We start from the raw sequence: 25,708 nt of genomic DNA on the forward strand, positions 1-25,708 counted from the left end.
GGAGCCCAAGCACTGACACACACTTCTGACAGCAAGTGCATATTCCAAACTACGGGTAGGTTTGCCAAGCTTATTCAACAACAACGATTAGCTGCAAAGCCAGGGAACTTACCGAGCACAAAATTATTGGAACAAAGCAGGGAGGAGGCAGGAGGCACCAAAGGCAGCTTCTCCGTCTCCTTGGTGCCAGGTTCTCCTGTCTGCTGTCCGGTTCACACTTGCCTTTATAACTAAGACTCCGACAGAACTCACTAGCGGAACCTGATGAATTATAAAACAGCCCCTCCTAGATTCTCATATTTTACATCACAGGGGGTGACCATGCAGCATTCTCGCTCACTGGATACATATATTTCCTTGTAACTCATCCTGATAAATATATCAGCCTTAGAAGCAGTGACAGTAATTGGTGTTTGGGATGTACCACTATTAACCAATAAGATGCTTTCCCACCATCAGTACTGCACCCCCATCCTCTGCTTGTGTTCCCCTACACCTTGTTAAGGTGGATCCACCCAACTCAGTGAGGGGTAGGCAAAGACAACAAAATGTGGAAAAAGCCCCTGCACCAATGCACATACAGCAAGGCGTATTACTCAGGGTTAATGCTCATAATAGTAAGGATCAACTCCTATATTTGCATAGTCTGTCACAGTCTACCAAATACTTTCACTCTCACTGCCTCTCTCAGTGACTAAAGAAGGTATCAGGAGTGCTACAGTACAGATGAGCACCAGAGATCAGAGAGGCTAAGTGACTTTGTTTGGTATTCACTGAATTTAGGGAATACAAGGAGTCCTAGAGATTAGGGAGTCCAACCTCCTTACTGTGCAGATAAGGAACCCCTGGCAAGAAAGATAAAGTGACTTGCCCAGGTCACACAAAGTGTGATTTGAGCTTGAACCCAAACCCAGGTCTTCTGATGGCAAAGTACAGTGCCTTTCTATTCTACCATGCTGCCTCTGGAGCACGAAAGCCCAGCAAATGAGAAGACTGGAAATCATAAACAGTACTGTTGACCAAAAATCATTAACGGGCTGGCTTCATGGGGAGCAGTGCCTGAGCTTTTTGTTTCCTCCCTGAAAAGGTCAGTATAACCTTTTTAGGTTCATTGAATAACAGCACTGGAAAACATGTTTTGGATAATAGCTAATAACTATTGAACAAATTTTAGGTGCCATGTAGTATTCTAAATGCTTAGCATGTATTGACTCACTTCATCTTCAAAATGTCCCTGTGAGGTAAGTACTATCATGAGCAACATATCTCAGAAAGAAGCTGAGATTCAGGGAGGTTAGCTAATCCAAGCAGGATCATACATCTGTTAAGTGGCAGAGCTCTAATGGACTCCAGGCAACTTAGTTTCACAGCCCAGACTCATATATTATCTGGCCCCAAGCAGTGTTTTACACTAAACTGCTAGAGGCAGATGAACAATGAGAACAGATTGATTTACTATGGCCTTTAGTAGAAAGGATAAAAAGATAATAAGTTTTGGAATTCAACAGAATTGTGTTTAACTGTCTTTGCCGCTAATTTACTATAACATGGATTGTTTTATCTGTAAAATGGGTATATTAAAACCTACATCACAAGATTAAATGGAGAATATCAAGAAAATAATACAATGCCTAGTTTATAGTATGTACCCCCAAATGGTTCTCATTCCTACCGTATTTCCTTTGACAAAATGAATTTCTGCCACACCTTCTCCCTAAACTACCTTTTAAGATGTGAATTTTACTGTGCTAAGGAGTCTTCTAACCTGCCAGCCAGTGAAGGGGGAAAAGTCCTAAAGAGACCTAACATCTCTCTACCAGAGATGGGCTTTCTATCAGAGAATGAAGGGCCCAGGGCTCTGTGCTGGGCTGCCGGCCCAGCTCGCTAGCTTCTCTCTGCTTTACTTCCACCATTACTCAAATAAACTCATCAGCTCAAGAAAGCAAATTTACAACATGTCTGCTATCCACTGTGAGACCATCTTGGCTTCTCTTACCCTTTTCAAACAAGCTCCCACCACAAAACCCATAAAAACAATGAACTTTTGCATGTAACCATACACTTACAGCCACTAAGTCACAGTGTGCCAAGCAGGAAGACAGGTATCTCTGTCTTGAACGTTCCGCTGCTAACTCCTACTGTAAGTCAGTATAGTCTAGTATTCGGCCACTGGTGAGGTCTCTATCAGATGAGCTCCTCCCTATCAGAAACTGCTATCTTCAAGGTATGCAGTCAGCATTCCTTGAGAGACATCAGAAGTAACCCTCTGTGAGACAAGGCGATGCTGTCATGTTGCAGGATATGCAGGCTTAGACATGAGAGATTTTCTTAGCTCCATGTTTCCAGAAAATAACTATGTGGTCAACTTAATTTGCTCACGTACAGTCTGTTCTCTCCTTGTTTAGTTTTTCCTCTGAGCATCTTACTAGAGGGTCTGGAATATGCATGGATGAGATGCCCTCTTTCCTGACCATACTTAATAGTAGGTACTATAGGAGCAGAGGTAAGAAATATAATTGGAGCTAAGGGATGGAGGAAGACACGTTCTTCTAAACTGGTAAGAAAAGCCAGATGTAAACAAAGAACAAGTGATAACTACTGCTACAAGATCAATGGTTACTTCCTGTACATCTAAAGTGGGTTATCCACATATTATCTGAAATGGCTTGGTCTAGTCTCCAAGTCTTCTCTGTGCCTTCCACCTACATTTACACCCCAAAATACCCTCAGGAGCCATTTCTTCCCTGTCCAGTTCCCCCTGCTACCTGGCTATTCCACCATCATTCCATGAAAAATTAATATATATGAGTCATTATAACTCTTATATTGCAGCATTTCTCTGCTCCCCTGTCACAGATAATCATAATTTTATACACATTCTTTCATAATTACCACCTCAACCAACAATTACTCTCAGACATAATGAACTATGTAGAGTCTTGAAGCTATAGCAATATTTTACTTAAATTAGTGATGGTGCTAATATTTATTGAACACTTATTATGGGCTGACAATATACAAAACTTTACGCACATTTCTCATTTAACCTTGACAACAACTTTTTGAAATGGTCTGTACTATTATCTCTACTGTATAGGTGAGGACTCTGGCTAGAAAAGTTAGGTGACTTACTAACAGATGGCACAGTAGGAATAATAGCTGAGGTCTAAGACTATAGCACCTATTGTCTTAACTATCACATCCACTGCTTCTAAGCATTTGTGGCAACAGATAACATAAAACACTAGTGTCTGTTTTCACTTCCTCATATCCCATTCTCTCCTTTACTGACTTCAATCAGGCTTCCCACTAAAATTGTTCTTATCAAGGTAAATGAAAACATTGTCACTCACAAAATCAATATCCAGTGCACAGTCTTCAGTTTATTCAACCTCTCCCAGCATTTGGCAGAATCAATTACAACTTCCCTGAATTAATCATTGTCTCTGTTTGGTTTCCAAGACCCCCTTGGTTTTTCTCCTACCTCACTAATCTATCCTTCTAAGTCTCCTTTGCTAGGCCCTTCTCTGCTTTCTGATATTTTAAATTTGAGTGTCCCCAAGTTCGTCATTAGACTTCTTTTTTATACTCACTCCCAAGGCTAGTAGTCCAGTATCAAGACTCAAATGCCATCTGTAGATCAAAGGCTACCACATGTAGATCTCCAGTCTCAATCTGTGCTCTATGCTACAGACTCTTATATCCAGCTGCATACCACATCTAAGCATCGCTACTTGATTGTTTAATAATAGGCTTCTCATATTTAAAATGCTCAAAACTAAACTCTTGGTTTCCTCTCCTGAATCTGCTCTACTCCCAGTATGCATCATTTAAATAAATGGCACAATCATTAGTTGCTCTGGCCAAAAATCTGGTAGTCATTCTTGACTCTGCTTTTTAACTTACACCCATGCCTTATTCATCATCAAATCCTGTCAATTCTGTCTTCAAAATGTACCCTCAGTCTTTTTTTCATCTCCACCCTCAACTCCCTAATCTACACCACTATCATTTCTCACATGGATTTCTGCAACCACCTCTTCACTGGTTTCTTTGGTTCCATTCTTGCCTTGCTGCCACCCTTCCTCCACAAAGCAGCCAGCCATGTTTTTAAAACAAAATTCAGACACCAACACTCCTTGCTCAGCTCCCTTTAGCAGCTCCCCTTTCACTTGGAATTTGCTCCTTTCACTGCAACCAGTATTCCATCTGCTCAAGTGTCTCCTTGGAGGAAGAGATTTCTCTGACATCCTGTATAGAACAGCATCCTCTATTCCTCCATTTATCTCTCCCTCTTATTAGACTTCTAAAAAATTTATAGCACTTATCTCTGCTTAAACATTATATACTAAATATTATATATTAAATGTATATATGAAATATGGTATATTTATTTGTTAATTTCTTTATTTTTGCTCCTCTCCCCAACTAGAATGTAAGCTCCATGAGGCCAGATTCCTTGTCTTTTTTGTCCTTGGTTGAATCTCCAGCACCAGAAGAGGGCTTGCCAAATAATATGTACACATTAAATGAATGTTATATGTAATACGTGTTTATTAAATGAATGTATTTCAAGTCTTATCTTCACTACTTCTTAGTCCTATATCCTTACACAAATTTCTTACTGTCCCTACATTATAAATTTCTCAATTATAAATTTTTTTAAAAAACAAACAACCCTATCTTATTTTTCTTTCTGATGCTTTATTGGTACTTTCTAATATATTCAGCCTATCCTCAATTCCAGAGGTTGGTCAATGTTATGGGTGGAAATGTGTTACCCCAAAATTCATGTGTTGAAGTCCTTGCCCCCAGTACCTCAGAATGTGACCCTATTTGGAAATAGAATTATTGCAGATGATATTACTTAAGATGAGGTCACACTAGAATATGGTGGGACACTACTTCAATCTAGTTCAATATGGCTGATGTCTTCATAAAAAGGAAATTTGAGCACAGAGGTGCACACAGGGAGAATGTCTTGTGGAGATGGGAGTTATGCTGCCACAAACCAAGAAACTACCAGAAGGCAGAGAAGAGTCCTAGACCAGATATTTCCCTAGTGCCTTCGCAGGAAGAATGGCCAAAACAACACCTTGATTTCAGACTTCTGGTCTCCAGAATGTTGAAACAATACATTTCTCTTGTTCTAAGCCACCCAGTTTACGGTACTTTGTTACAGCAGCCTTAGGAAATGAATATAAATGAATATAGTCATTCAGATATTATCCTCATTTAGTACATGAGGAAATCGCAGTTGAAAAAAGTTGAGTAACCTGCCTCAGGTTTCACAGCTAGAGACTGGTAGGGCTGAGCTTTAACCCCAGATCTGTATGGCTTCAAAGTCTATGCACAGTGGCGGTGGTTCTTAGACACTGGTCCCTGGCCCTTGTTGGTCCAGAGCAGAATGAGAAAAGTAAGTAGGATGCAGTGAGTTTTCATCGAGCTAAAATGGCCTTCTTTTATTACAGAATTATTGCCTTCCTGCTATTTATTTTTTCTTCCTATTGTTTTGGTATTGTTCTTTTTACTTCTGAAACAATGGTGAGAATAAATAGTAGTTGGATTTTTTTTTCATAAATTTTTGTTTTGTTTTTTAATGTCTTGCATTTTATTGACAACATAAAAAGTTGGCAATTCTGTGGCCTATAGAAGTTTGTTCTGAAATGTTTCTGGTTTATGAAACATAAAAGTCTGAAAACAAATGTTCCAATGCTGTCCCCTTTATGAAACAAGTCCTCAGCCTGGGCAACACTGTGAGGCCTCATCTATACTAAAACAAACAAACAAACAGGAAATATCAGCTGGTCATGATGGCATACATCTGAAGTCCCAGCTACTCAGCAGGTTGAGGGAAGAGGATCACTTGACCCTAGCAGAGCCACACTGACACTGCAGCGAGGTATGATCACGTCGCTGCACTTGTGTTGCCTGGATGACAGAGCAAGGCCCTGTCTCAAAAAAAAAAAAAAAAAAAAAGGAAGCTCTTCACAAACAGTGACACACTTGGTAGAGAGAAGAAGCTTTGCTCTCAATCAATTGTAGAGGTCCCTGCTCATAAACAAAGTGTCCGTGTTAATGGTCACAATCTCAATTAATTACCATGAAATTAATCTGATATAATGTCATGCAACGAATTTGTTTGAATTTAACAATATTCATTAATTCAGAAATTTCCTTAGTCTTGTCCCCTTCCTTTTTAGGATAGATTTCCTAGTTTTCAGTAAAATTCTCAAGTTGCTTTTGACTTGATCCATTTTCTTTTGGGTTCAGGATTTGTGGGCTTATACAAATGTCTGAGGATTAAATAAGATCACTTCTGTTAAGTATCTAGAACACCATAAAAGCTTTCAGTAAATGCTAGTTCCCTTCAAAGAAAGAAGTAGATTTATGCATCCAGAAGGGAAACGACTTTAGGACTAAAGGAGATTTACAGCAACTGGATGACTCTGCAAGATGGGCCAGTCTGGAGAGGGTTAATAAACTTCACCCTCTTGTTGAACATTCAGTGATCCATGACAGTTTATAGAAATTGTGGCAGTCTATTTTTATGAATTCATGTTCAAGAGTATGTGTGCATACATATAAACATAAGTATATATAGAAATTAATATATATTGATGTCATATACATCATTAATATAAATTTGATTGGTATGAGTGTGTGTACCTTCTTCAATTTCTGAGAAAACTCAGAAGGAAAAAGCGTTCATACATATAAGAGTTTGCCTTCTTTGTTTATCCATTATCTGATCCCCTATAATCTAATTTGGGGACTACCAATTAGTCCTATCCTGAGAAATCTTAGTTAAGACCATTTCAATCTATCCTTTTGCCAAAGTTATCTCAGACTTCAAATCAGTAAAGAAGAGATTCCCTCAGTCTGTGAGTACATATGGAGGGCTTACGATGTCCCAGGCACTACATTATTGAATGTATGCCTACATTATATGAATGCCAGAAGAACAATGTAATCAAGGTCATATTCTCCCTCTCCTTAGGCTCTCAGTCCAGGGAGTAATAAATTTAATAGATAATAGCTAACTACACAGTTGCATAGCATATATTTTTTTAAAACATTTTAATAAAATTAACAAATAAATATTCTAAACTGTATAGGCTACAGGGACAAAGTGTAGAAGCCAGAGGGCCAGTCTTTCCTGCTCAGGCCCTCAGGTCCCCTTTAGAGAGACCCTGCTTTGGCCCGGTTTGGGGCTAGGACTGCTGACTTGGGGAGGCAGGGAGTGAACCCGGAATGGGTGATTTGGGCTCTTGCAAGCTATTCCTCTTTGTTGGTGTGTGGGAGGAGAGAAGAGGCCAAAGAAAGCAAGACCCTGCAAGAGGCATCCCAGTGACCCCTAGAAGTGATTGGGGTAAGGGGAGCACTATCCTAGAAGGGAGTGGGAGGGAGTGGGCAGTGAAGCAGGGCAGTGAGCCTGGCCAGTGGTGGGCTCCAGACGCTGTTCTACCCATAGCCACTCACTCTCGGATGTAGACCCTGGTGCACACAACGTCATCCGCCCTCATGGTCAGGATCAGCTCCCTATCATTGGTCAGTTCTCTGGTCCATGAGGTCTTGGGGCCCTCTCCCTTCAGGAGCTTCTGCTCACAGAACATTTTATTCTCACTCTCCCATTTCACCAGGCTCTTACAGGGCCTCCCATCCACAGTCTGCTCCTCTAACTCCTCCCCAACCTTGAAGTTAATCTCTGTGGTGCGCACGGTGGTGGAGGTTTTGATGTAGAAAGTGTCTCCCTCCTGTTTGATCTCCACTACTGGCTTGGACGCTGCAGCCACAGCAATCTTCCTCAGCATCACATTCACCCCCAGCACTCTGAGCAAATCCTCGAAGTTTTCTGATCGAATGATTTTCCAATTGCCAGAGAAGTTGGGCATGGTGGCAGCGTGGGTGGCGGTCCCCTTAGACCTCTAGGCTGGAGCACTGGACACTGTCTTTTAGTCAAAAGAGACGTCGCCGTCGCTGGGTCGTGAGGTTCAGGAACCAAGACATGACCAGAGACGACCCCAAAGCTCTGCATAGTATATTTTTATAAGGACTTTCATTAAGGTGCTATAGAGGCTGAGAGGAATGGCATCTAATAACTCAGTCTGGGGACTGAGGTCATGAAGGCTTCTGGAAGGAGGGGATGAGCCTTAAGCTGGGTCTTAATGGATGAGTAGGAGATATCGAGATATCCAAACAACAAGTATTCCAATCAGAGTAAGAAGCATATGCAAAGAGATGGTAGGGGGTTAACCACGGAACTCTGGAGGAGTGAAATTTTATCCATTTAGCACTTAATAACATAAGTACATGTGATGGAAAAAAGACTAACTTGAGAGCAGGAATACCAGAGACTAATCATTTTTTTTAATGAACTTCTTCAATGCAATGAAGGCTAAAGTAGAAAATGTCATGCTTTATAGTTAGACTGTCCTGATTCATTCAAGCTGACCTTTACAAGTTGCTTAACTTCTCTGAATTAAACCTTGGTTCCTCATCTATAAAATGAGGATAATATTATCGAGTTCATACAGCTGTTGTGTTCTTATGAAATAAAAAAAAATGTAAACTATCTTGTTTCTCACACTATGTACTTACATTAAATGTCAAAATAAGACACCAGACTAAATGTCAGTTCATGTCCTGAAAACACTTGTGTCATTGTGAATAAGAGCCTTCATCACTCATGCCAACTCTGGTTTCCCATTGGGATATATTTATCTGTTTACTTCCTAAACCAGTGGTTTCAAAACTTTGCTTGCTGACACCATCATTTAAAATCATTTTGCGTACTCACCATTATCTTAATATTTACATATTTATAAATTATTGTGTAACCATATTACTGTGGCACAGTGTGGCACACTATAAAACATAAAACAAAACAGAAATTTAAAGGCTGTGATGAAAAATTAATAAAAAGAGAAGGTTTTGGCTACCACTGGGGTGCGTAGAATCACTTTGAAGAATACCAAGATCTCCTAGAGAGAAAAGACCTAATGCCATTCATTTATGGAGCACCCAGAAGCACAGACCAAGTACTAAAGAAATATCTAGGAATTGAAGAAGCAACACCAGGACATTAGAAAAAACCCAAAAAAACTCTGTGGCGTACTAGTGCCACTATCTGTCCAAACCAGTTTTTTAGTTTTTATTTTTAATATATATTTTAATTACAGTACAAGTTTAATATAGTAAAAATGTTAAACAACCAAAACATAATGGCTTTCCCCCACAAAGATCAGTGGCAAATACAGAGTTAATATTTATTATTTTTGAAAGAGCTAATTGTAATAATAATCATTTCCTGAACACTTATAAGGGGCAGGCACTACATTAATGCCTTTACAAGTACTTATTTGCTCTTTACAATAATCTGGATGCCATACTGCACCTCTGTAGAGGGTATCAAACATTTTGGTCCATGCTGTGGCTGGGGGTGGGGGGTGTCTGCAAACCATGACCTGTGGGCAAATCTGTCCCACTGTCCATTTTTATACAGTCTATAAGCTAAGAATGCTTTTCACATTTTCAGTTTGTTGAAAGAAAAATCAGAAAAGAAACTTTTATATGAAAATCACATGAAATTCAAATTTCATGAATTTCATGACCATAAATAGTTTTATTGAATCACAGCCACATCCATTTACGTATTTATGTATTGTCTATGGCTGCTTTCGCACTACAATGGCAGAGTTGACTATTTCAGTAAAGATTGTATGAACTATAAAACAAAAAAGGCTTGGTATCTGGCCCCTGACAAAACAAGTTTGCTGGCCCCTTGTGTATATAATTGGAGTCTACTGGACATGTGCACGTTGCAGCTTGCATGGCTATAAGTCATGGTTCCAATAACAATCCTATCTGGAAATGTAGGTTCAGAGAGGTTGTGACTTGTCCATGCACTTAGGAAATGGCAGAATCAGAGGTTTTTAGGATAATTTTTTAAGGCTGAAATATGCACTTGATTTCACCTAGAGTTCAGGACTGTTTTCTCTTATTGTCTTTTCTGGCTATGTACCTTAACTAGTCACATGTAATATAACTTCCCCTCTGGCTCCACTGTCTTCTCTGTACTCTCCTATCTAGCTTTTAATATATTTATTGCTAAGGACAGGGTAGGGTGGGGAACAGGTCAATGGAACAAAAGTACAATTCATTCATTCACAATACTTTTTATTCTACCTCTTCAGGTCTCTCAAGTACACACTTGGCCCCTGCGTATGAGGCTCTGCTGTCTCTGGCTGAGCTGAAAGTGATGAAAAGGACATGTGATAGCATGCTGGAAACCTCATTACTGGCTCTTTGCCTACAGAAACTCAGCCAGCTTATCTTCTCTCCCAAGGAACTTCAAACTTACACTGGCTCAGCTGGTTCTTTCTAGGTGCCTGTAACAAGCTGCTCTGCCCAGTGGAGATCAGAAGCCGATAGAAGATACTCTGCATATACTTTTCTGTCCTGGAGAATATGTTCCCTTTTTTCTCATTCTCATTGTAGCAGATTCTCCCAGGGTCTTGGCCACTCCTGGGTTGTAATTTGGATACCGAAAAGTGCAAGTTACAATAATTTTTTCCTGGATGGTATCCAGATGACCCAGACATGTGAACATAATTTCTCTGGCTGCCCAATTATAGCTATAACTTCACTTCTAAGCAAGGACAACTACACTGGCAGGACATGGACTATGTAAAGTTGTGAGAAGAGCTTTCATATATGTCAATCTCCTTTTGACTCCTCCCAGCAAACAGGAATTTGTTATTCCCATTTTATAGATTAAAGATGCTGGGACTCAAGAGGAACTAAGCAGTGTATATTTTGTATATATCCAGTAAGTGGCAGATCTGAGCTTCAAACCTGAAGCTTTCTGACACCTAAGTACCTGTCATTTCAGTAAAGGAGCCTGTTATAAAGACGTCAGTTTGTTGCCATAATAGTCATTAAAAGATAAGCAAACAAACACCCCTTCCCTGCCACAAATCATGGCATGATTATTCTTTATAATTGGGATGCAGTATAGCATAATGGAGTTCAATGATGAGCAGGGCTTAAAGTTATAGGCAAATCATTTAAACAGCTTGATTCTCTGTAAATTTATCTGTAAAATGGAAGTAATAACATGCCTAACTTTTGGGATCATGATAAAGGTTATATAAAAGAATGTAGGTCTTCTGTTTATATGAAATGCCTAGAATAGGAAAATCCATATGAATGGAAAATAGATTGATGGTGCCTAGAGCTGGAGGTAGGGGGTGGGAGGAAATGAGGAGCTGCTAATAGTTATGGGGTTTCTTTTGGAGATGATGAAAATGCTCTAAAATTGATTGTGGTGATGGTTGCACAACTCTGTGAATATACTAAAACCCACTGAATTGTATACTTTAAACAAGTGAATAATATGGTATATGAATTTTAAAATGATGTAGGTAAAGGGCTTAGCACAGTGCCTGGCACAAAATAAATGCTTTATAAATGTTAATTTTTGTCATTATTATTTTGAGGAAGAGACTATCTGGTAAGCTAAACTCATTTCCTCTTCTCCCAGAGCACAAAACTAGACTCTACCCTAAAAATTAGGTGTGGCCATGTGTCTGAGGTCGGGCCAAGGGAATGTGAGTTCTGGCCAATGTAAGGGAACAAGCCTGGCCCATAAAAATATTCCTCTCACAAGCCTTCATGTTGTTTCCCTTCTACTAGCTTGATACAATGAATCATTTGGCTTCAGAGCTACATGTTGAAGATGAAGGAGTCATAGTGTGGAAAAGCTAAAGTTCCTGAATCACTGACCAGGGGAGAATTGCCCATTAGTCAAGAAGACCAGCTTAAAGCTTTCTGAGAAAGTAAATAAGCTTCTAATTGTTTAAACCTTTATTTATTTTGAGTTTTGATTATAACAGGTACTGGTATTATTATAATTAACATGTTATTGTTAGTTTTTACAGTACCAAATTGAGGAGAAGTGTCAGCCCTTGTCAGATGCCTAAAATAAATTCACTGTAGATTGGCTGACCATGCTGGGTCTGGGGGCATGAGTGCACACAGGAAAAGTTGTCTGGTGAATTTGAGCATTATTTTAGTACTGTTGAATAGTCACTGGACAGTTTTGAGTGTAGTATGCAGCTTCTAATTACCTTCCCCAACTTTGGCGAAGCAGAGTCCTTGTTTTGCCCTCCAGTCCCTTCAGGAAGGGCCAAATGAACAGCAGATAACATGCGATCAAACCGTGCACAGTAGTAGGGTATGGAAATGGCGAAGGCAGCTCTGTGCCTGCTGCTCCACCCTTCACTCCTGCCCTCCTTTGTGGAGGACATCGTACCCTGTCCTCTTCCCTTTTGATAAAAGGGAAAGTAATACAAATTAAAGATGTGACCCATCGCATTATTTTGTCCTTGCTTAGTGCTTTTTAAAGCAGTATCCTACACTCTAAATGTGGAAGGCAGAGACAGCTTTTAGCTCTCCGGGTGAATAATGCCAAAGTATTTGATTGCTATTGTCTCTCTTTCAGAGGGTTTGCTGTCAGAAGGAAAAGCTCTGAGTCATTCTTTAGAAAAGGTGAACAGAGGATATGCAACCACAAGCCAAAGGTGACAGACGGAAAGGGACCAATCACTGGGAGCAGGGTTTCTCGGGTTTGTGAGCCCCTTCCTCGTGCAATTGTGTCAAACTGGGCCATAAACGCCTTCTGTATCTTTCTCACAGAGGAGTGCTGTAAAAACCAATGGGCATGTAAAGTGAAATACAGGCAGATCTTATAAAAATAGCTATTGATTCCTGAGTGTTTACTGTGAAACCTTCTTACATAGCTTGTTTAATCTTCTTGACAAGTTTAATATGTAAGTATTATTATTGGCCCCACTTAAGAGCTATTGAAACTGAGGCTCAGAGGTTAAGCAAAGCAGTGTCCCCAGGATGACACAGGTAGTAAACAACAGAGCTGGGACTCTAGGAATTGAGGGATGCCAAAAGACTACATTTCTCACCACCATGCCCTTCAAGGACTTCAAACAAACGAAAAGCATTAGCAAGGTAAATGGCTCTTCTGCTGGAGAATCTAGAATGTCCAAAGTCAAAATGCTTACCCTTGAATAGAAAGCACATCCTACAAGGCTGCCTGTGTTCAGCATATTAAATGCCCAAGAGAATAATGAAACTGAAAAGAAAAGGGAAGAACAAAGGCCATTGTCCCAGACCCTGGAGACTAGCCTGCCTGAACATGATTCATAGTCATTCATGGACTCAGACCTCACAGATTTTGAATATCAGATCATTGCAGATAGAAATGTGAACTTCCAGATAGCAACCATGTCTTCTTGCTGAAAATAGCTTCCCTCCCCCCAGCACAAAGTCATAAAGAAAGAAAAAAGAATCTTAATTTCCTTCTGCTTCCTGTTTGCCAGACTGTTCCTTTTTTCCTTCAACCTCACGGTCCCATTGTTTCTCTCATTTCTTCTTAGTATGCTCTATTTAAACCAGATGGAGCAGTAGCATTTTAAAGATTTTTTTGAACCCAAGGGATTCGCATCATAAATAAACAAACAAATGAACACTTCCGCAACTGGCAAATCAGGCAGGAATGGGTTTAACAACTGAGCTGGAAATGTAGCTGAAAATCTACTCCATGATGAAAGATCGGAATGTGGCACAAGTTCTCTGCACCGAATAGGTAACCACACTGACTTCTTTCAGTAAACTGGGGGCTAAAGAGAGAAGCAGTGGGGAGGCAGTGGCAAAGAGCTGCAGAAACACATTCAGTGGCCCCCTGTCTACTTTGCATTAACAATATGCTGATACATTATCCCATGGTTGCTATGAAATATTTGTTCACCACCTATAAAAGTAAGGCATTTTCAAGTGCTGGTTTTCTTTAAATACATTCTCTTTCCTTTAGGTCTTACATAATTCAACTATCATTCCATGTGAGGCTTAATTTAAAGAAAACCATAAGTTGAGTTAATTCACTGTGAAGGGTTATGGAAGCTATATTTATTCCAGAGAGTCAGCAGCAGTGTAATGGAGCATCTATTATATGCCTGACCTAGTACCAGGTTCTGGGAATACAAACATGACTAGCCCAGCCCCTGCCCTTATGATGTTCACAGAACTCCGAGGATTCACAAACTAAGTGAAAGCGAAAGACGTGTTACCACTATTAAGACAGAAGAAAATATATGAGATGCTTAGCGATCACCTCTAATGAGGGAGAAGGTGTGTGTGGGGAGGGAAAGAGGATAGAGTTTGTGATTCAGTAAAAGAGTCCTGGCTGCAGTGGCTCACGCCTCTAATCTCAGCACTTTGGGATGCCGAGGTGGGTGGATCACCTGAGATCAGGAGTTCGAGACCTGTCTGACTAAGATGTTGAAACCCCATCTCTACTAAAAATACCAAAATTAGCTGGGCATGGTGGTGGGTGCCTGTAATTCCAGCTACTTGAGAGACTGAGGCAGGAGAATCACTTAAACCTAGGAGGTGGAGGTTGCAGTGAGCCGAGATGATGCCATTGCACTCCAGCCTGGGTGACAGAGTGAGACTCCGTCTCAAAAAAAAAAAAAAAATAGTAATAATAATCCCCTGTCTACTTATAAGACCTAAGAAGCTGTTAACCAAAGAGAAGAGGTTGATGGTCCGGGCAGAGAGCACACGAGGAATGGGGACAGGCTCCACTGTGGTGTGAAACAACCTGAAGGTTATGGTCACTGTAGACATTTGAACCCAGCTGGAAAACAGACTCTGAGGAGAGAAATAAGAGACAGGCCTGGGAGTCAGGGGGTAGATCATTCTCTGTCATGTGGTTCAGGGGACTCCATCCCATAGGCCATGGGAGCCTCTGTAAGACTTTAAACAGCAGAGTGAACATGATCTGATTTGCACTTTAGAAGATCACCTTGGCAACCATGTGGAGGATGGACTGGAGGTGTTGAGGCTGGGAGCATAGAGAACAGTTAGGAGGTAATGGCAGCAGTCCAGGTAGGAGGGATAGGGCCTGATCTTAGATGGCAGCAGTGGGGATGTAAAGAAAAGGAGGGAGAACTAATATTAGGAAGGAGAAAATCTGGGCTGGAGGTAATGAAATCTGGATTCTAGTCCTAGCTTTGGCACAATCTCTTAACGTGACCTTAGACAAGCTCTTTCTTTTCTGGACCCTGTTACCCAACGTGGCAGGTGAGAGGGGGACATTTGGTGGCTATATGAGAATGCACTTTATATATGTACTTGATTATTATTATTTACTCATTAGATAAGCCAGTCAGTCAGTCAGTCAGCAAAGGCACTCATTCCTTGAGTCACAGTTTTGGGCATCTTGATATGAAAAAGCAAAATGGTAGTACAAAAAAATCCAACCACGGGAATGAGGAGATTTGAAGTTCATAAGCATTTACTGATCATATATTAAGTATAAAATATACACCATAATATACTATAGATACGATAGAAATAGAAATGACCAAGATGTGGTCTCTACCTTCTGAGAGGGAAATGAGGCAGCCTATGATTAATTCAATTCAACAAATATTGAGTAAGTACCTATGTGCAGAGTATTGTGTCTGTCATAGTAAGGAAAGAGAGAAATCGGACAGGGTCCCTGACATGAAGGACTTCGTAGCCACAAATGGAAGAAAAGTGATGTTGCTATTGGAGAGTTGCAAATCACTATGGGAGCCCAAGACAAAAGAGAATATGTACCAAGTCAAAAATCCATTTTTAGTTTTTTCCATCCTAAACAGAAATATAATTTCCCTTTCTGTGGTTCAAGGCTGCTAAGAGTCACCTTCATGAAAGCAGATGAAAGAAGAGATCATTCACTTTACTCTAAACAAAGATTTTTCTATGGGTGAGGTCCTATACTAGGTGTTCAATGTAAGAACAACAAGACATGCTCTTTACCCACAAAGAAATGAGTCAGTGTTTATAACATTTTGGATTGTGGGGAAGAGAAAGTAGAAGTTTGGTTCTACTTTTTCTACCCAACAATTCAAAGTGCCTTGAACAGTGCTTAGCATATGGTAGGTGCTCAATAAATGATCAACTGAAGTGAACAATATTAAATTTGCTACTTACAGAAAGAAAATGAAGTTGACTCTAAAATAACAAATACATGACATCTAATTATCCAAAGAATACACTTAGGAAAGAGTACTTTTATGTAACAAGTCATGAGTAATTAATCAAACCACAGGCCACTGGCTTGTTGTAATACTAATTCAAACAAGGTTTCTAAGCAGCAGGTCTCCACTCCCAAAGTCTTGGGAAGCAGATGGTACCTAATTTGCTTTAAGAGGCATTTGGTTGACCACACTTGGTTCTTTAAGCCAGAGTAAGTTCTTCAGTTTTTGGAACTCTCCTTAAGAGAAATCAACCTCCAACCCCTTATATATTAACAAGCTGATCTGTTTCTAAACATGTAATCTAGAAAGATTAAACTTGGGAATGGTGTTGCTTAGAAAGAAAAATAATGTCTTTGGGGCATGGCAGGGGGATTCTACTAGCAACCTGGCCAAGAAAATTTGCTGACTTGGCATATAAGGTATGTAAAAAGCTTGAAAAAAATTAAAGGTGCTAACAATGCAGGTGGGATTTAAAAAGAACACGCACCACATTGTGATATTTTTTTCAAGAACAGAGAGGCCCAGAATATTGAGATACCAGCTGGTAAGAATTATGACATTTACTTTAAAATCTTTGGCCAGTAAGAAGTGATTCTAAAAGACTTGCAATAGGTTTAGCTCATGAACTCTGAACCTCGTTACAGGCCAACTTGATAAAACACAGTGATTTCACATAGGAGCTTTTGATTACAGACTGGCTTGATTGTCATCCAGTCTCTGCCACGTACTAGCTGCTACAAACTTGGATAAGTCATTGAGTCTCACTTAAGCATCAATGCCATCTGTAAATGAAGACTATGATGCCTAATGTCACAGGGTTGTGATGGGGAGTACATGAGATAATAGAGGTAAACAGCTTAGTACAGTGCCTGGCATGTAACAAGTATGGTGACTATTACTATTATAATTATGTTTGCTGAAAGGGAAATGTTCATTCCAAAATTGGCTAAAAACCCTGTTTCAAACATTTCTGAGACTGAAATGAAATATATAGATGATAGGTTTGCAGAAATGGCAGTGGGTGTTTCATTTTCATATAATTATAATGTGCAGCAGAACAGAGCAGCATCTTATGCCAATCATGAATCTTTTCTCATAGTAAAAATATTTTGTGAGTGAACCTGAACTGTATGTACAATACTAAATATGTACTTCCATGTGACATTTGGTAACATGGGTTTCTTCTGAATTCTATTTGATGACATAATATAGAGAAACCTAGCTTGGAATGACCTCAATGCAAATATCATCTCTGTCACTTAAGGACTGTAAGCTCCGGCAAAACAAAAACTTTCTGATCCTCAGTATACACATCTGTAAAACAGGGATAATAATTGTACTATAGTTTACATGATTTTGAAAGAATTTCATGAGATGATAATAATATCTTTAGTGAGTTTTTGTCATGTGCCAAGCTCTGAAAGCCTATCCTAAATTATCTTTTCCTCATCCTATGTTATCTCTTCCATATCCTATGTTACCTTCCAGAAGTGCGGTTGTAAAGTCAGGGTCTGCAGCCAAGAGTTCAGAACCAGCCAGGTGGGATCAGGTGATTAGAGAGGCAGAGGGCTGCCAAATGATAGCCAAAAATATCAGTAGCTTTTACTGCATTCTAGAGAGAGTTGTGTCTTTGACATGTTAGAAGTGGACTGCAGGTAGAAGTCCAGCAGGGGCAGGAAAAAAATATATGCAAACATCGCAAACTTTGGGACCTGTGATCCTGCCCTAGGTTTCCAAAGCTAATTACAAATAACTGCTTTCAAATGTCTGTCTAGAGAAGACATCGAAAGGGCCCCAATACAGGCAGATAGGAGCATAAGGATAGATGTCCCAAATACATCAAATGGGTAAAAAAAGATGTAAAGAAGAAAACAAAGCACACCAACCTGCTCTGTTCCAAGTGAAAGTTATTTAGCTCTTGGAACTGGTTTCATCTTTAAAATTGAGGTAATAAAACTATGGCACAATTTACATTGGGCTACTCTGCACTTGCAAGAAAGAATGGAGAAACTTTCTATGTACTGATGATACATAAGGATCTCCAAGACACAGTATTAAGTAAAAAATAATAATAATGGCCAGGCACGGTGGCTCATGCCTGTAATCCCAGCACTTTGGGAGGCTGAGGCGGGCAGATCTCGAGGTCAGGAAATTGAGACCATCCTGCCTAGCACAATGAAGTCCCATATCTACTAAAAATCCAAAAAAAAAAAAAAAAAAAAGAAAAAAAAAAAAGAAGAGAAAAAGCTGGGCATGGTGGCGGGCGCCTGTAGTCCCAGCTACTTGGGAGGCTGGGGCAGGAGAATGGAGTGAACCCGGGAGGTAGGGTCTGCAGTGAGCTGAGATCATGCCACTGCACTCCAGCCTGGGTGACAGAGCGAGACTCTGTCTCAAAAAAAAAAAATATTTTTAAAAAATAATAATAATACAGAATACTGTTTATAGAATGCTCCTTTGGTATATAAGAATGGGGCTAAAAATTTATCTATCTATCTATCTATCTATCTATCTATCTTTCCATATATGTATGTGTGTATGCATGTACCTATATGTCTTTCTATGTATGTATGTATGTATATATGTATCTATCTGATTTATCTATCCCCCCACCACACAAGCACGTGCACACACACACACACAAATATAGTTTGCTGCATTTGCAAAGAAAACTCCAGAAAGACACAAAAACCTAAAAATAGTGATTAGCTTTGTGAGATGAACGAGGGCAGGAGAGGAACAAAACTTTTCAATAAATAACTTATAAAAATTAAATGTTTAAATTAATTTAAATAATAAAATTAGGATAGCAATTGGTACATGCCTTATAAGGTTGTTTTGAGGAGTAAATAAAATAATGTATGAAAGAGCTTAACCATGGGGCTTGACACACAGTAAGTATTAACACACATCAGTGAAGATTATCCTCTCTTGAGAAAGAGTGGGAAGGAGCCCTTCCTTGGCCTTAACTTTCTGCTCAAGGGCCAAAGAGAGGTGGAGACGAGTTGTAGGAGGCTGGCTGCTGGGGATCTCATTGAGACTTAAGGAGCAAAGAGGCTATGATGACCTTCTGGTATCTTCCTAGGTCATGCAGCACTATTACTAGATATTTGAGAGAAAAAGCCCACTTAGAAATAAAGATGGAGCCTTTTACTCAGGAACCTGAACACAGTGGATGAAAGACTACAAAAAAGTAGAGAATCAAAATCCAACACACACCAGATCGATCCATGACTCTGAGAGTTAGAAATGATTTAAAAACAAGAATGGCTTAGAACAAAATGAGAAAAGATGAACAGATGCCAATGAGAAGTTATTTTCTTTCACTGTGTTCCTAAAAAATTTCTTCAATGTCCTTAAATAATACATCTTGGCGGATTAATTGGAAATGCCACAATGGAATGAAAATAATAAAATAAAACTGTCTCTGAATAAAACCCTTTATATAGTCACAAAATAAATAATCTACATTTTTTTGCTCCATCTGCATTGAAAAGGAAAATTTAATAATCAGATACAAAAGGTAGGAAATTACAATGAATCACAAGTGTTCAGATATTGTAACCCAAACAATTGCTCTAGTAGTGCCTGCTTTACTTAGGGTTATGCTAAGTGGCTGACAAAATAAAGACTCTAATTGTTTCGGTTTCTTTAAAATTAAAACACAGCATTTGTAACATAGAAAAGCACCATTTTGGGTACTTGTTGGGGAAATAGCACACAACAGGATGTCTTGGCTTTGTTAGACACTTCTTTAAGTAGATTCTATAAAAGGAGCAAGCAGGCAGGAGTCTGGGAGATGGTGATGAGGCATCCCCTTTGGGTAGCTGCCATATTGTTAGTTATGATGGTTAAAAATTCCAGCTCTGAAAGTAGAAAGATCTGAACACAAACTCTGTCACTCATTAGTTGACTAACTTTGGCAAGTTACTTAACTTTGCTGAACTTTAATTTCCCATCAATAAAATTAGGATAAATATAATTCCTACCTTACAGGGATGTTATGAGGATCCAAAGAGATAATGTATTCAAGAACTTAAATATACCTTTCTTAGAACAGTGCTTGCAGCATAATAGGTATCAGTAAATATTAGCCCTGATCATTAACATCTATCTTTTAATTCATTCATCCATCCATTAAACCATCATTTGGGGGCCACTTCAGGTCAATCTTTGGGTTAAAGAAAGGAAATCGAGGAAGAATAAGACATAGTCCTTGTACACAGAAAGCTCTCAGCTCAGTAAGGGAAGATGAACAAAGAAGACTATATGGAATTCGGGACGCTGTGAAAGAAGTCAATGTCAGTTATACTGGGACATACAAAGGAAGAGGTTGATGAGGAAGGGGTATCATAGAGAAGATGATACTTAATGAAAGGCTTGAAAAGGCTTGAAATGTGTGCATATACAAGGCATTCAGGACAAAACAACAGGAAGGGCACAGACACTGGGATAACCAGTAGTGGTAGGGAAGGAAAAGAAGTCTAGTATGGCTGGGTCCCAGAGAACAAGTGAGCCAGCTTGATAGGTAAGCCTGGAGAGGCCTACGGGCCACATTACATAAGGCTGAGTATACAAGGAAGTTTCTGTAATTTGGTGTTTAACAAATCAACTTACTTAATTTGAAGTTGAGAGATAGTCAGCATTGCCCTGCCAGGGAAATATCCTGAGGCTTTTCCACGTTATTATAGTAGAAAGATGATTTTGTACTTTCTTTGTCAGCTGTATAAGATACCTACTGAAAGAATATCTTGCCTGATCTTGCCAGGGACTTACCCCCTTTGCAAACTCAGTGTTGGCTTGGGATCAGGATATCTCAGCAAATTCCCCTTAATGTCACTTTTTTTCCCCCCCCAACACATCTTCTCTTAAACAGGTAGTTCACTTCTGTACAAAAGGATTAACAGTATCAGTACTGATTTAAAAAGTGCTTTTTAATGGGGTGTGGTGAAATGACTAGGATATAGACACCCACAGTTTCAAACATCTTCTGCTACTTAACAATGGTGTGAATTTGGACAATATTTTACCTTTATAAATCTCAATTTCCTGATCTACAAAAAGGTAGAATGCGACTTATCTCATGGGGTGTTGAGAGGAGCAAATGTGGTAATTAATGCTAAGTATCTGCTATCAAGACTGACAAAGTTCTACAAATGGTAGCTGTCATTATTGCCCATGAAGGTAAAGTAGGTGATTTACATGGCAGCCTTGGGAGAAAGAAATGAGTCTGTTGGGAAAGAAGAAAGCCAGGTTTGTTTGGAGGCAGAGGAAGCTAGGGCACCTTGCACTGCTAAATTGTGCCATGTTCTGACTGGGGCTGGGCCCAGAGAAAGCTCTAATTCCTGTGTGTTGATTGAAATTGCGGTTGAAGACACTGATCTCTCTCTCTCCCTGGTGCTCATGAAAATTCTTCCTAGCTAGCCTGAGCTTCATGGACAAATAAAGGCTAACCAAAGCACTTTCTTTTAAAAGTTTCAAGTTACTTAAGGTCTCTAGAGTTGGAGCAGAAAGAGAGCTAATAGTGAAACTTGCTAAATACAGCAATTTTTCCGTAGTCCATACAAATTTTATTAGATAAGGAGGTGATGGGAAGAAAGCAAATATACTCTATTGGTAAGGAATTGCAGTTCTTCCAAAAAGTGCTGTAAATGATAATATAATGATGCATCAATCCAGTCCCTAGTGGGGAAAATACATTATCCTCTATGGTACATCTGTGCTGTTCCAGCATTTCACAGACAAGATTGAACTCTCACATAGCCCCAGGAAAGCCACATGCTCTTGCCTTTTAACCCAGTATCTTTAACTGGTTAAAGCCCATTTCCTCTGTAGCTCACAAATATGTTTACAATAAAAGTCACCTACAATGGAATATAAAGGGAATCTCTCTTAACATATCACACAGATTCTATAATCTGGATCCTGTAAACCCACTGATGAAAAAAACAGTGACAAAGAAACAAAATGGGACTTTATTAACCTAGGTTCTTGAATTGTAATGTTTAATGCCAAGCATTAATGGAATAGTACACATAAAAATTTCAACAAATGGCAGGGCTCGGTGGCTCATGCCTGTAATCCCAGCACCTTGGGAGGCTGAGGCAGGTGGATCACCTGAGGTCAGGAATTCGAGACCAGCCTGACCAACATGGAGAAACCCCGTCTCTACTGAAAACACAACATTAGCTGGGTGTGGGGGTGCATGCCTGTAATCCCAGCTACTCATAGGGGTGAGACAGGAGAGTTGCTTGAACCAGTGAGGCAGAGGTTGCAGTGAGCCGAGATTGCGCCGTTGCACTCCAGCCTAGCTAACAAGAGTGAAACTCAGTCTCAAAACAAACAAACAAACAAACAAAAAAAACCAAAAAATTACAACAAAAACAAAAGTTTTCTTTATATTTCAAATAATTCTTTTCCATGCCAATTATCTTGAAAAGCTTTGGTTTTTAGATGTGAGCTCTGAAAGATCATATAAATAACCCATAACAAACTAACCTAATACTCATCATGACAGTAGTGAAAAATCTGAAACAACCTAAAAGTTTAATAATGGCAAATAGGCTAAGTCAATAGTGTCACATCCCTATTACGGAAACTTAGATCTCTTTTAAAACTTACTTTTACAAAAGAAAAAAAAAGTATGGACATGAAGAAGTGCCCACAAAACATTGTTAAAGGAAAAAGGAGGTATCAACTACCGTAACTACCATATACAATACAATTACAATTTTATAGGATGCTGAAAATAAATGGCAAGGACCTACAGCAAAATCAATAGTTATTTTTTATTGTTTTATTTATTTTTTATAATTAAAAAAATCCCAATAAAATATCCTTTTAAGATATTTAACTTTCTAAGTAAAAGCTTGGCAGGCTGTGGAAGTATAAAAAAAGAATGCATCTGAAAACATGAAAAACTTTGTCTGCATGAAAAACATATGTAACGTCTTTTAGATGACATTATTAAATGCTTATGCTATAATGTAACTAAAATGAACCAGGGTAGTAAGTTGTACATATAATATAACCTCCCTTATGTATTTCATAAACAGAAATGGAACTAAAATGAGATAAAAAGGGAAACCAGTGGTTGCTTCTGGATAGTAGAAATTATTGCTTAGTCCTTCTATTGTTTTTTTTAAACATGCTTCTGTATTTTGCAGTTTCAACAATAAACACGTAATACCATTATAATTGAAAAAATAGTTTTTGTTTTTCCCTTCTTTTTTTTTTTTTTTTTTTTTTTAAAAAAAAAAAGAGATATAATTTGACTGGGCAATGTGGCTCACGCCTGTAATCTTAGCACTTTGGGAGGCTGAGGCAGGTGGATTATCTGATTTTGAGACCAGCCTGCCCAACATGGTGAAACCCCATCTCTACCAAAAAATACAAAAAAAAAAAAAAAAAAAAAAAAAAAAAGCAGGGCATGGTGGCACAGGCCTGTAATTCAGCTGCTTGGGAGGCTGAGGCAGGAGAATCGCTTGAACCCAGAAGGCAGAGGTGGCAGTGAGCCGAGATCACGCCACTATACTCCAGCCTGGGCAACAGAGTAAGACTCCATCTCAAAAATAAAATAAAATAAAATAAAATAAAATAAAATAAAATAAAATATTAAAAAGATATAACTCAGCAGGACAAAAACTGAATATAACCTTAAAGTCACTGAAATATTAAGTGATTCAGTCTAAACTTCTGGGTATTATGCTCACTACCTGGGTGACAGAATCATTTGTATTCCAAACCTCAGCATCATGCAACACACCCATGTAACAAAGTTGCACAAATGTGCCTCTTGAATTTAAAATAAAAGTTGAAATTATAAAAATCAATAAATGCATTAATGAATTTACTGAAAAAATAAAGCACAGACATGAACAGGAATGTGACACACCTAACTTGTACTTGCCCTTTGTACTTTCTGAATGCAGGGAGGAACTAGCTGCAGCTCTGTTTCCTCTGCATATTTTCACTTATTAAAAGAGTTCTAAACTTCTTTTCTCCAGGCTAAATCTTCAACGCAAAAAAATTATTTTGGAATTCAGACATGTGATTGCCTAAAAATCAACTTGTATGTTATTATCAAGTAAACGTCTATGCTCTGGAATCCCCAAAGAAGTATCTTTCTGAATATTTGAACTGTCCATATAGCTGAAGATTAAGACTTCAAATAGAGAGTTAAATTGATTACTTTTGCAGATTACTTTACTTTTTAAAACATCATTATTATATACTTGCCTCACCTCCAGAGTAATATACTAGATATAATAAGTTTTTAAACTGATGAGTCAAAACTATCATTATGAAGATCTTTTATTGTGATAATAAAACATCAAGTAGTTCTTAATAAATAAATAAACTTCTAACCCTTTAAATTCAAATCCACTTTACTTTCCATGTTGCTAACATTTAAAAAACACAACATAAATCCAAGAAAATAATCCTATATCAATTAAATAAAGTACAAACATTTACAGTTTCTACTTAATTCCATTACTTTATTTTTTAAAGAATGCCATAAAAGATTTTACAGATTCCCTAGCAATGAATTCTCTTTGTGAAAAAACCACATAGACTCAAAAGCATATGAAGGCTTATTTTGTTTCGCTCTTGGAAAAGTAGATCTAATGCTTGGAAGGCAAAAGACAATAGATTTGCAGTCATCGTGCACACCAACAAAAGTTTCAACTTAACAATTAAACATTTTAAAACCAGGCCGGGTGTGGTGACTCACGCCTGTAATCCCAGCACTTTGGGAGGCCAAGGCTGGTGGATCATGAGGTCAGGAGATCAAGACCATCCCGGCCAACATGGTGAAACTCCGTCTCTACTAAAAACACAAAAATTGGCCAGGTATGGTGGTGCACACCTGTAGTCCTAGCTACTTGGGAGGCTGAGGCAGGAGAATCACTTGAACCCAGGAGGTGGAGGTTGCAGTGAGCCGAGATGGCACCACTGCACTCCAGCCCGGGTGACAGAGCAAGACTCCATCAAAAACAAACAAACAAACACCATTTTAAAACCAACAAAAGTTTTACTTAAAAATTTAATTGGCAATATTCATTAAGTTCCTATTCTATGTCAGGTATTGTTCTAGGTGCCAGGGATATCGAGGTGCCTGCACATGGTATTGGAGACAGCACATTCCTTTCATAGGACATGTTAAGGCAGCAGCTGAATGACCACTTGGCAAAGATATTACAGGGGGAATCCAAATATGTAATATCCCCCAACTCCTACGATTCTCATCCTCTCCAACTGCACTTCCATAATCCCCAGGAAAGCAGAGCCTGAATCAAAGGTTTGCAGTAATATATTTAGAGGCTCACATGTGAGAGTTCATTTTGTGCAGTGATCCTGGGAAGAGGGATGAGGAACCAGGGAGAAACTACCACCAGGACCTTCTGAGGAGCATACACAATGCAATTCAGAACTATCTATCCAAGGGATGGAGGAGAGCCTCTACCCACCAGTTCCCTTCCTCTCCAATTGTGGAGAGTTGCCACATGCGATGCCAACTCCTTTGCACTTCCAGTTTTGTGCATGCCAGAGTGGTGAGTGGGCTCTTGGGTAGAAAGCAGAGATAGGTGTAGCAGCTAAGGCAAGGT

At 39.1% G+C, this 25,708-nt stretch overlaps 1 protein-coding gene and 1 pseudogene across 27 annotated transcripts in view; both read right to left on the bottom strand.

Moving 5' to 3' along the window:
- Window positions 1–25,708, bottom strand: part of DLG2 (discs large MAGUK scaffold protein 2) — a 2,222,296-nt gene that overhangs the window by 224,696 nt on the left and 1,971,892 nt on the right. Inside the window, exon 1 of one of the 27 annotated variants that reach the window (XM_008020375.3) lies at window positions 113–332. The exons of 25 other annotated variants lie outside the window; for them this stretch is intronic. The gene's annotated coding sequence lies outside the window, so the exon portion shown is untranslated. Of the gene's footprint in view, window positions 1–112; window positions 333–25,708 lie in introns of those variants that run through there. One more of the 27 variants, XM_038004882.2, reaches the window with a different exon arrangement.
- Window positions 6,718–8,002, bottom strand: LOC103248146 (cellular retinoic acid-binding protein 2 pseudogene; annotated as a pseudogene).

The sequence above is a fragment of the Chlorocebus sabaeus genome, chromosome 1 (assembly GCF_047675955.1).
Source record: "Chlorocebus sabaeus isolate Y175 chromosome 1, mChlSab1.0.hap1, whole genome shotgun sequence".
Lineage (NCBI taxonomy): Eukaryota > Metazoa > Chordata > Mammalia > Primates > Cercopithecidae > Chlorocebus > Chlorocebus sabaeus.